This window comes from Neofelis nebulosa, chromosome 10, assembly GCF_028018385.1.
Source record: "Neofelis nebulosa isolate mNeoNeb1 chromosome 10, mNeoNeb1.pri, whole genome shotgun sequence".
NCBI lineage: Eukaryota > Metazoa > Chordata > Mammalia > Carnivora > Felidae > Neofelis > Neofelis nebulosa.
The window spans coordinates 55,942,466-55,952,905 of record NC_080791.1 but is presented as its reverse complement, the minus strand read 5'-3'; positions in this window follow the sequence as shown (position 1 = coordinate 55,952,905).

Below are 10,440 nucleotides of genomic sequence, written 5' to 3'. Positions count from 1 at the left end.
AGGGCAGCAAGTCCCTGCCCCTGGGGCCCTGGAGAGGTGAGCCGGGGGTCCCAGCGCAGAATGGGAAACTGAAACTGAGGGAAAGGAAGTAACCCACCTGAGGCCAGTGAATGAGGTGGGCCACGAGCGAGGCACCTGGTTCTCTATCCAGTGTGGTCCGTGCAAGCTGAGCGATCATCCTGGGCCTGGGCTGGACACCATGACAGAATCACAGCATTAGTGCTGCAGGTGACGCTCAAGATTATCTAACACCCCCCCCACCCAGTGCCACCTCTGTGCCAGGCACTGTCCTAGGCCGTGGAGCCACAGGATCTGCCCCTGCCCTCCAGAAGGCCATTTCCTGGAGAGACAGACCCTGAGACAGATCCCCACATTTGGGGTGTTAAGTGTAGGGATAGGGAAAGAATCAGGCACTCTCTAGGAAAAGTGGGGGAAAGGCCGTCCTGGACAGGAGAACAGCAAATACAAAGGCCCGGGGGCAGAGGGGTCGTGGGATGGCAAAGCATGCCAGCCAGAGAACTGCAGGTGGATTCAGGGCATCTGGAGAGTAGGAGGGGAGTCAGGCTGGACAGAAAGACGAGGGCCAGAAGGTGAGGCCCGAGAGGCAGGCAGGCAGGGGCTGGATTGTGAGGGGTCTGCGATTCTGACAGCAAGTTGCCAGGAGAGCCCAGCCTGTGGCCTGGGTGCCTGGCCCTCTCTTGTACCCATCCACTCAGCACAAAAAGCCACACGTCCCCTTGCCTGGGATAGTGAGGGACACGGGCCTGGGCAGGGGCTAAGGGCCTTCCCAGATGATCTCTTCAAGGTCCCTCCCTAGGACCTTGGGAATCAGGCCTTAGCCAGACCTGCCAGGCCTTACCTTCTCTAACCAGGAATTAGCTTCCTGAAGTCTTTGTTTAATTAGGGTCGTTTTCTCCCAACCTGCTCATCAGACTGAAAACAAAAACAAAACAACAATCCTGGCTTCTCCCTCCGCAGCCCCATCACTGCTTTTCCCACCGTAGAAGGAGCAGCCCCGCACCCAATGCCTGACCGCTATCCAAAACTCCCAGCGTGGGCCGGGCCTGAGGGCCAAGGTGCGGTGGGTCAGGCCTGCCCCAACACTGAGGGAGGGGCCCGGAGCATAGAGTCCATATAAATTAATTTAATTGAGCCCTATTATCACTTTGCTCCAAGCCTGCAAGTCTAATCTAGCGTTGAAGTAATTCATTGAGTGTGAATATCTTGGAGCCAAGACTTCCCTCTGCTCTCGGAACAAACTCTCCACGCTTGGCCCAGGCCCCGGGCCACTGCAGCCTGGCTCAGCAGAAGGGCTATGTGGGGAGCAGGGGAGGCCTTAAAATAGCTCTTTGCTTTGGCTGTATCCCCTGACTTTCCCAGAATGAGGCCCTGGTCCACACCTCCAATACACACACACTTCAGCCACACAGCCACACATCGGGGTGACAGTCCGGCCCTCACGGACCCAAAACTGGCTGACAAGGTCCCAGGGGACCTGGCAAACCCCTGAACTGCTACGAGTTGTTGGAAAAGGTCTATTTTTTCTCTCTGTGCCTTAGTTTCCCTTCCTGCAGAATTTCCCAGCGTCTTGCTTCAGCAGCTGTGTGCGACCTTAGGCAAGTTATCAAGCCCCTCTGAGACTCAGTTTCCCTATCTGTGAAACAGGGGATCCAATGAGGCTTATCTCACAGGGTTATTAGGAGGATTAAACGAGTTACTCTACGTAAAATGACTACATCTTTGCCTTCCATACCATCAACGCTCCATAAATGTTCACTCATTGTTACCGTGAGACTCGAATGGGATGGGGGCAGGGAGCCCTTTGTGCAACTGTAATTGCTGAGGCCAAGGTACACACTGTAGTGATAATTTCAGAAAAGTAGGAGGGAGCTGGGTGATGTGGTTCCCACGGAACTGTTGTCCCGGGATTAGGGCACCTGAGAGCTGAGAGAATGCAGGTTGCCCAGCATGGTGTTGTTATGATTAGATTTACATACTTTATGGTGCAATTATTCATACCCTGATGCCAAGCTCATTAAGCAATCAGGCACCATGAACGGAACCCTCTGGGTTGAGCCCCAGTGTGAAGGAGAGACGTGGCCTTGGGGGCCCTCGAGGCCCTGGTCTGAGGGCAGAAGCAGCCCCTCCGTGCATGAATGCAAGTGTGTGAACCACACACCCACAGCGGGGCCCAGGCACTGCTGAGGACCTTGTCGGGAAGAGGCAAGGGGCACAGGCCCTGAAAAGGGTGAGGAGGCTACATATTTACTTGTCTGCCTGCTTCTTCCCTTGCCGACCCTGAAATACCAACCAATCACTTGCTAGGGCCCTCCCGCGCTCCAGGCCCTTGGCCTGTGCTAACCCCTAAACCACACAGCATATGCTGAAAGGCACTTGATTTATTAGCACTACTCCTAGTATTAATACCCATTTAATAAAAGGGGAAAGTGAGTTGGCAGGTCTGACCAAAATCTCTCCCCAACAGGCACAAAGGCTCCTGCCCCCTGGAATTTGCTCCCTAATTTAGGGGATTGTAAGGGACAGGTGTTGTCTTTTGGGGACACTGCTAGGGAAAATCAAGAGACCCCTGGGCTGGGAGTGAGGAGATCTGGGTGAGTCCCTGCACCTCTCTGGACCTCAGTCTCCCCATCAGAGCAACGGAGGTGACAACCTCTCTCCCCGTGGGCCCCTGGGCAAACTGGATGAGACCACTGACTTAGCACACAGGGCTCAGCACATATGAGGTGCACACAGGTGAATCAGCATTTGAACTCAGTGCCAGACCTGCTAAGCCAGGACAGCACTCAAATAGCTCCTGCTAAGTCCCTAAATCCCAACCTCTGGTAAGAAGAGTCCCCTTCTCCTTCTCTTTCTTTCTCCTTCCCCTTCCCCTCCTCCTCCTCCTCCTCCTCCTCCTCCTCCTCCTCTCCTTTTTCTTCTTTTTTTAAGTTTACTTATTTACTTTTGAGAGGGGTCTGGAGGGGCAGAGAGAATCCCAAGCAGGCTCCACACTGTCAGCACAGGGCCCAAGGTGGGGCTCAAACTCACAAACCATGAGATCATGACCTGACCCAAAGTCAGATGCTTAACCGACTGAGCCACCCAGGTGCCCCAAGAAGAGTCTTCTTGATAATAAACTCTTGTCCCCTTCATCTAGCCCTGGAAGAAGGATCTCCACATGGGGCAGGGTGGTTGGAAATCAGGCTCCCCTCTCTGTTGCCCAAGATGGAACTTGTTCTGTAGCCAGTGGCCATGCTGGGGGAGGTGGCTCCACTCCCTCTTTCTTCCCTTCCCTTAACACCCAGGGGTCAGCAGACGCCAGGCAGAAAGATTCAGACAAGATTCACTTAGGGCTTTGTGGCTGAGACAACTTTAACCAGTCCTACCTCCAACATACCTCCAAGCGTGGGCTCTAGGTGACCTAGCTGGTCCTGGGCTCAAGGGATTTTCTCTCCACCCTCCTGGATGGCTGCCAGGGCTCTGGAAAAATGGCAGTGGCCCAATTCGGGGACTCTCTCCTGGCTCCCACTCCTACCTTTCATTCTGAGTTCTCTTCTCCTATCTAGGTGCCTACCGTCTGCCATTTATTAACTGGAAACCACTGTGCAAGTCACTAGCTCAGCTCTCCAAGCCTCAGTTTCCCCATCTTTAGAATGGGATAATAATTGGTAGCTCTTCACAGGGTTGTGAGAACTACCTTCAATGTACACAGAGCACAGGGGATGCTCTTGGTAAATGCTTCCAGATGGCTGGGGAATTGGGTGTTTTGTTTTGTTTTGTTGTTTAGCCTGTCTCCCCCGTGATCTTGGGAATGGCAGGGCCCAGCTCGGGCTTGCCTGTCTTCCTCCTAAAACATATTACTTACGTCACCGGCTGGCTCTCAGCCTGTACCCAGGCCGTGCCTCTGAAGGGTATGGGAGGCCAGGGATGGCACCAAGGGCCGAGTGAGGACAGTTATGAGGCTGTAAAACAGCAGCAGGAGGCCCAAGGTCTCCCCCTCCCTCTCATGCGGCCCGGAGGTGACTCCTGCGACAACTCTCTAAGCACCAGGTGAGACCACGCGGCAGAGGGACCCACCCCTCCCTGCCCCTGCACTGGATCTGAAGTATCCCTCAGACCCATGGGTGCTCAGCTGCCTCCACAGTTCCCCAAGGGGAAGCAGACGCCAAGGACAGAAAGGAAGTTTGGGAGTGGACAGAGGGGCGGGAGCTGGGCAGCCATGCCGTCACAGAGGCAACTCTTGGAACCTCTGGGAGCTTGTTTCCCATGTGTCGTGCCTGTGCTGTGCTGGGCCGGCGGGTCCCTCGCCAGGCATGAAGGGCCGGGGGTGCTCCCTCAGTTGTCAGCCTTCTGGGGGACTAGCTCTGCTGAAGAAGACTGCCTTGCCCGAGAACACGCCCCCTTCTAGGGCCAAGTTCATCAGCAGCTGGTGGAGTTGCCCAGCCCCTCACCCCAGATTGGGATAACTCTGAGGCTCCTCCCAGTTCCAGAGCCCCCATGGGGTCACCTGAGACCTTCATGAGACCAGATCACAGCCCGCCTTCTCCCTCTGCCCAATCCTGCTTCCTTCTTTCCCTCTCACAGCAGGTAGCTCCAAGGGCACTCCTGCATGCCAGTCTCCACCTCAGGGACTGCTTCTCAGGGAGGCCAACCTACGACAGCTGCTGTGTGCCAAGTGACAAATGCTTGTCCTGATGTGTGGTTATTTACTTCACGTTCTTCGTTTAACGTAAGTCTTCCTCAGTAGACCCCAAGCTCCAGGAGGGCAAGAACCACATTTATTCTCATCCATCACTGTATTCCTACACCTGGTACGTAGCAGGTAGTTAATAAACGTGAGCAGAGACATGGAAGGTAGGAAACGGAGAAGTTAGGGGGGTCGCAAGGAAGGGAGGCAGTCCGAGAGTACGCAGAGAAACCTAACTAGATTCAAGTGGTCAGGTAAGACAGTTCCAGGAAAGCGATGGAGGGAGGAAATTGGCCAGCAGTGGATGTCATGGGTGGCATTGCAGGGGGCCGAAAGACACATTCTTCCAGGCAAAGACTGGGGCAGGAGTTTGAGGAGCTGAAAGAAGGCCAGGCATAAAGGGTAAGGGGGCACAATATAAGTCCGGAAAGGTGCCATAGCCGGACACTGACCCATAGAACATGGTGTTAGTCTACGGGCAACGGGGAGCCTGGAAGAGTTTCAAGCAGACACGGTCAGGTCTGCATTTTACAAAGGCATCCCACTGCCACGTGGAGGATGGATGAGAGGGACCAGCCGGTCAACAGTCATGATCCCAGGAAGACTTTAGTGATGAGCGTTCAATGAGGATAGTGATGGTAGAAACAGAGAAAACTGGAAACAGTGGAAATTTATTTGGAGGGAGTAGCCGCAGAGCTTCCTGCCTGTTTGTGTAGGAGTCGGCGGTGAGTGAGAGGGGGAAGGGAGTCTGGCAAGATGCTGAGATCCCACGGGTGAGGCGGGTCTGGTTCCTAGGCTAGCATTTTGTCCACAAGTGATCCCTCCAGCTCTGCAGGCACCTTCAGGACTACTGGGCAAGTTATCTACCCAAAATGGATAAAGAAATGGGGCCCAGAGAAAATTCCCCACTTGCCCACATCACACCTTCAGGCAGCACTGGGGATTAAAATAAACCGGTCTGGAGTTTAAAACTTGATTTCAGACTCCTACCTAAGCCACTGGGCACTGAGCACTCAGGGCCAGTGCAGTCTCTCCCTCTGCGGGTCCCACTTCCCTTGGTGACCAAATGAAGGCCGGCCCCCTGGGATGTGGGGAGACTGGGTGGGGAGTGGCGTAGGCTTGGTAACCTGTAGAGCGTTGCCTACACTGTCTGACCCTGGGGCTGGATGGCGGGGCCTGCCCCCAGCAAGCCCTGGCTGATGTCAATGGGTTTGCTGGCCAAGCAGGCTTGCTCGGGGCAGAGAAATCAGAGCTGAGATGAAGCATTTCTGAGATGAGGCGATATGAAGCAGCGTGGGGCTAAAGCGACTTGATGGGTCCTTCCTCCACCCTCCCTCAGTGGGGCTTAGGGCTAAGCAGACAGGGAGAGCAGGACAGCTTCATGTGGGCATGTGCGGGCGCACTCAACCCTGCCCTCCCTCCTGGTCTCTCAGGGACAGCTGGAAGGTCCCATTAGTCCAAAGGACAGATGTGATGTTTGACATCAAAGCAGAGCAGGGCTTTGCCCAGTGTCGACCAGCCAGCGGATGGCAGAACTGAGGCCCGAGGCTTGCCAACTGGGGATATTCGTGCTGCCTATGCCTTGGTTCATTCATTTGTTCGTTCACTCACTCCTTCACTGGTTCAACAACCCTCCTTCCTGGCCTTTTCGTAGGAAGACAAGCCCTGCCCTCAGGGAACTCCTGGTCTGATGGGAAAACAACCACATAACTAGTCAATGACAACATGGAGCTTGCGTGACAACAATTCACAAGGCTGGGGGAGCCCAGGGAGAGGCCCACTCCAGGATCTGGTGTAAGGAGGCTTCCTGGGGCAGGTCGGGTCTGTACGAGAAGAGGGCCTCCTAGGAATGCATTCCCAGCTGAGCAGGGAGCACAGAGGTAGGACAGCCATGCAGGAGGACAAGATACAAGAGCCCATGGAGGGGACACTCCCCTGTTAATTCAGCTTCCACCCAAATCCTGGTCTTCTTCCCCTCGTTAGACTTGCCTTGCCTACCCTTCAATGGTGGGGGACAAGGAACAGGAAATGATACGCCAGCTAGTTGTGAGGGACAAGGGTGACTCTGCCCTCAGGTCCCCAACGGGCACCTCTTCTCTGGGCCTGAATGCCAATAAGGGCAGGTCCTCACCCAGCACCCCCGGCCACTGAGAATTAGTTCATTGACTCACTGCTTCCCTCAACAAATATTTATCGAGCCCCTACTATGTGTTAGCTGATATATATGGTTATTCCCACCACCAGTTACACAGTCACTTTCAGAAAAAACAATAATGATCTTGTCCCATACACAAACAGGGACATTCACGTTCTGGTTCCCCCACTTAGTAGCTTGGCAGTTTGGGGTCTCAGCTGGTCCTCAGGGATGGTGACCCTCACACCACATAGAGTGGCTGTATGGACTGCTAGACAAGGCACTTACACCAGGTACGAGCGGGAGCTCAGTCAGTGTCCCCTGTCCTCCTGCCCAGGAGGGTGAGCACCCTCAGTGTGCCCTTCTCTGGGAAAGGACAGGAGGTTTCAGGGATGAGGCAGAGCCTGAGGAAGAGCCAGGAGGCCAGGAACAGAAGCTCTGGAGTGTGTTAAGACTTGCCTGGTTTTGGGGCGCCTGGGTGGCTCAGTCGGTTAAGCGGCCGACTTCGGCTCAGGTCATGATCCCGCGGTCTGTGAGTTCGAGCCCTGCGTCGGGCTCTGTGCTGACCACTCAGAGCCTAGAGCCGGTTTCAGATACTGTGTCTCCCTCTCTCTCTGACCCTCCCCTGTTTGTTCATGCTGTCTCTCCCTGTCTCAAAAATAAATAAAATGTTAAAAAAAAAAAAAAAAAAAAGACTTGCCTGATTTCTCTAATTGGGGTGGGATGATGCTTTGCCCTTCATGACCCCTGGGGCAAGCTGCCACGGGGCAAGCTGGTGGCAGCTGGGGAGCAGAGATCGGAGGCCCCATGATCCAGAACTGCGTGTCTGGGAGAGGTGACCCAACATGACATTGACGATCCAGGAAAAGAGTTACCTGCAAGAAGACTAGCACAGCACGAGAGCCCCTGGGAGCAAGCCTCCCAGAGAGAGGATGACCTCATCAACCAGTGTGATGCCCACACGCAGGCAGGCGTCGGGCTGAGCTGGGTGCTGCCACTGAGCAGACACCCCTTGGTTAGGAGACACCCCTCTCCTGACCAGCAACTCTTCACACCGCCCTGCCCCAAACACATCCCCAAGCAGGTTGGGTGCAGCTAGAGGGGGCAAGGGTAGACCCAAAGAAGTTCTCCGGCACTCTCCGCATGAATTTAAACCAGGAAGGCGTTTCGAACGCTCCCTCCCAGGGGGTGAGGGTTAAGGGAGGGCTGCGCAGCTGCAGGGGCTGTAGCAAATGACCTCCAACGGTTCCCCCAAAGAATCTGAGCACAAGTCTCGGAACAACAGGAGGGAATGTGCTTCGAGTCGCCACCAAATCAGACTGGGAATCAGGAGACCCGGGTTCTGGGCCTGGCTTGTTGTGGGACGGGGCAGGCACAGTCCCTCTTTGGGCCTCAGTTTCTCCTTCAGATAATGAAGGGCTCAGGTGTCAGCCGCGGGGCCCTGCTATTTCTGGCTTCTGTGCAACTTCAAGACTGGGCACCCAGACCCAGGGGCTCCTTGGGGGACTCCAGGCTAGAAATTTCCTTATTGGTGTTTAGACCACACCAATGTTGTACAGCAAGCTGAAGACAATCCCATTATTGACACTGTGACCCAGAAACCTGAGAAACTCCACAGTCCCCTCCTTTTGCCCAGCCCCAGCCCCTGGGTCCCTCTGCAGCAAATATTTGCAGCTTGTTACCACCTCCTGCCTTCTGTGGACAGCCTTACCTCTGGCTTCCCAGCTTCCAGCCTGCTGACCACAGAGCTCCTTGGAAAGCCTTGTTATTTCAGCCCAGCTCGATGCCAGACCATGAGCCACCCGCCAAGCGGGGCCTTGCCTCTCCCTGGATCACCAGGTCAACCTCTTCCCTGGCTACCAGGCACTGGTCTCTCCCTCATAGCTGCCACAGGAACACTTCCGGTACTCAGGCCCCAGGTCCCTGCCTGGCTCAGAACAGCTGGGGGCTCTGAACGCTCTAAGACAGGGTGGGAGCCTCATTTCTTGAGGGACCTCTGCCCCAGGCATCCCCAGTGGCCTCCTGATAGCCCCACACTAGCCTTACTCATCCTCGGGCACGTGTGGCTCCCACCACCCTGCAGCCCCCTTCAGCTGTGGCCTGAGGCCTTACGGTGCCCACAGGCTGCTGAGCTCGGCTCCCCTCGCTCACTCATTGGCCACGTGACCTTCTGCACATGCATCTCCTCTCCTGTAAAACGGGGATGATAAAACCGCAGTCTCTGACCTGTCTGTGCTGTGGTGGTTGAGAGGCGATGTGGCCTGGCCCACAGCAGTGTGCTATGATCCGGTAATGCTCCTCCCAGCACACATCCTGTTATTCACCCCAAAAGACGGAGCGCCAATGGGAGGCCAAACCCTGCGCCAAGGTCCCCACCCAGAGGCTCTTAGGGTCACCCAGCAGAGGAGATGAGCACAGGGGCGTCCACATACTGCAGTCACAGGCATGGGAGCTGAGGAGGAGCACCTGGGCCCCCACATCTGGGAGGCTCCGCTGAGTGGTGGAGGATGAGTAGGAGTTTGACAGTATGACAGGGAAGGGAGGATCGGCATGGGCAAAGGTGTGAGGGGCTCAGAGCAGACTTGCATGGCTGAGGCCTGGGAGAGGGAGAGGGCCTCAGGCCAATGACCAAGGCCGGGACCGCTGGACTAAGGCACCTCCAGGGCAGTGGGGCAGGGAAGGGCTTCAGCAGGGGAGGGTGATGGTAGGATCTAAGTGTGAGAAAATCCCTGGACAGGGGTGGGGAGAGGCACAGGCAGCCATAGAAGAAATCCACAGGACAGGGGCCTGCGAGGAGGCTGGGATGATGGTCCTGGCCAGGCAGATGGTTGAGGACTGAGCGGGAATGAGTGGCCAAAGCAAGTGGGATAGCAAGGAGGAGGAAACTGGTGAGGGGCTTAGGAGGAAGGAAGGACGGGACGACCTGCCACATCCAGCACACTGGCACCACTCTTGGGCTGTTAACCCACTCAGGCGAGCCCCCCTCTCCCTCTGGGCCTCAGTGAAATGGGCCAGGAGAGCCCTGGAGGCTCTCCCTGCTCACACGTCCTGTGGCTCTGGAAAGCAAAGCAAGTGGCTTTCCCAGCTTCTGGAGGAGGGAGAGAAAAGCCCAGCCAGGCCTTTCTCAGAGCCTCACTAGCAGAAGATAGGGTCCAGAAGCACCAGGGCCGCGCTGGATAAGGCGTTTCACCCGCCTAGGTGAAGGCCAGGTAGCCCCGCCCCTGAGGCTGGATAAACAGAGCTTCGGCGCCATCTACTGTCCACCCGGGAAGGGGCACCAGTCCCAGGGGCCTGGCTGTGACCTCAATGAGTCCCAGTGGATTAAAGCACTCTTATCCCACAGGGCTCAGGGCCTTCTGGGAGCTAGGGAACTCCACCAGAAACCGAATGACCAAGGGTAGCAGTGGGGATCTCTGGGGCCATCCACCCCATTCCCTGCTGTCCAAGGTAGACAAAGGGGCCCTGACTTGCTTCGAGTCGCATAGGAAGTCCTCAGCAGGAACTCATGCCTTCCAATCCCTGGCCTTAAAATCTTTCTATTACCCCACTGTTATCTCTATCCAAAAGCCCCAGACAAGAAGTTTCAGGAGACACTGTAGACGCCCTTGTTTGGTCTCCA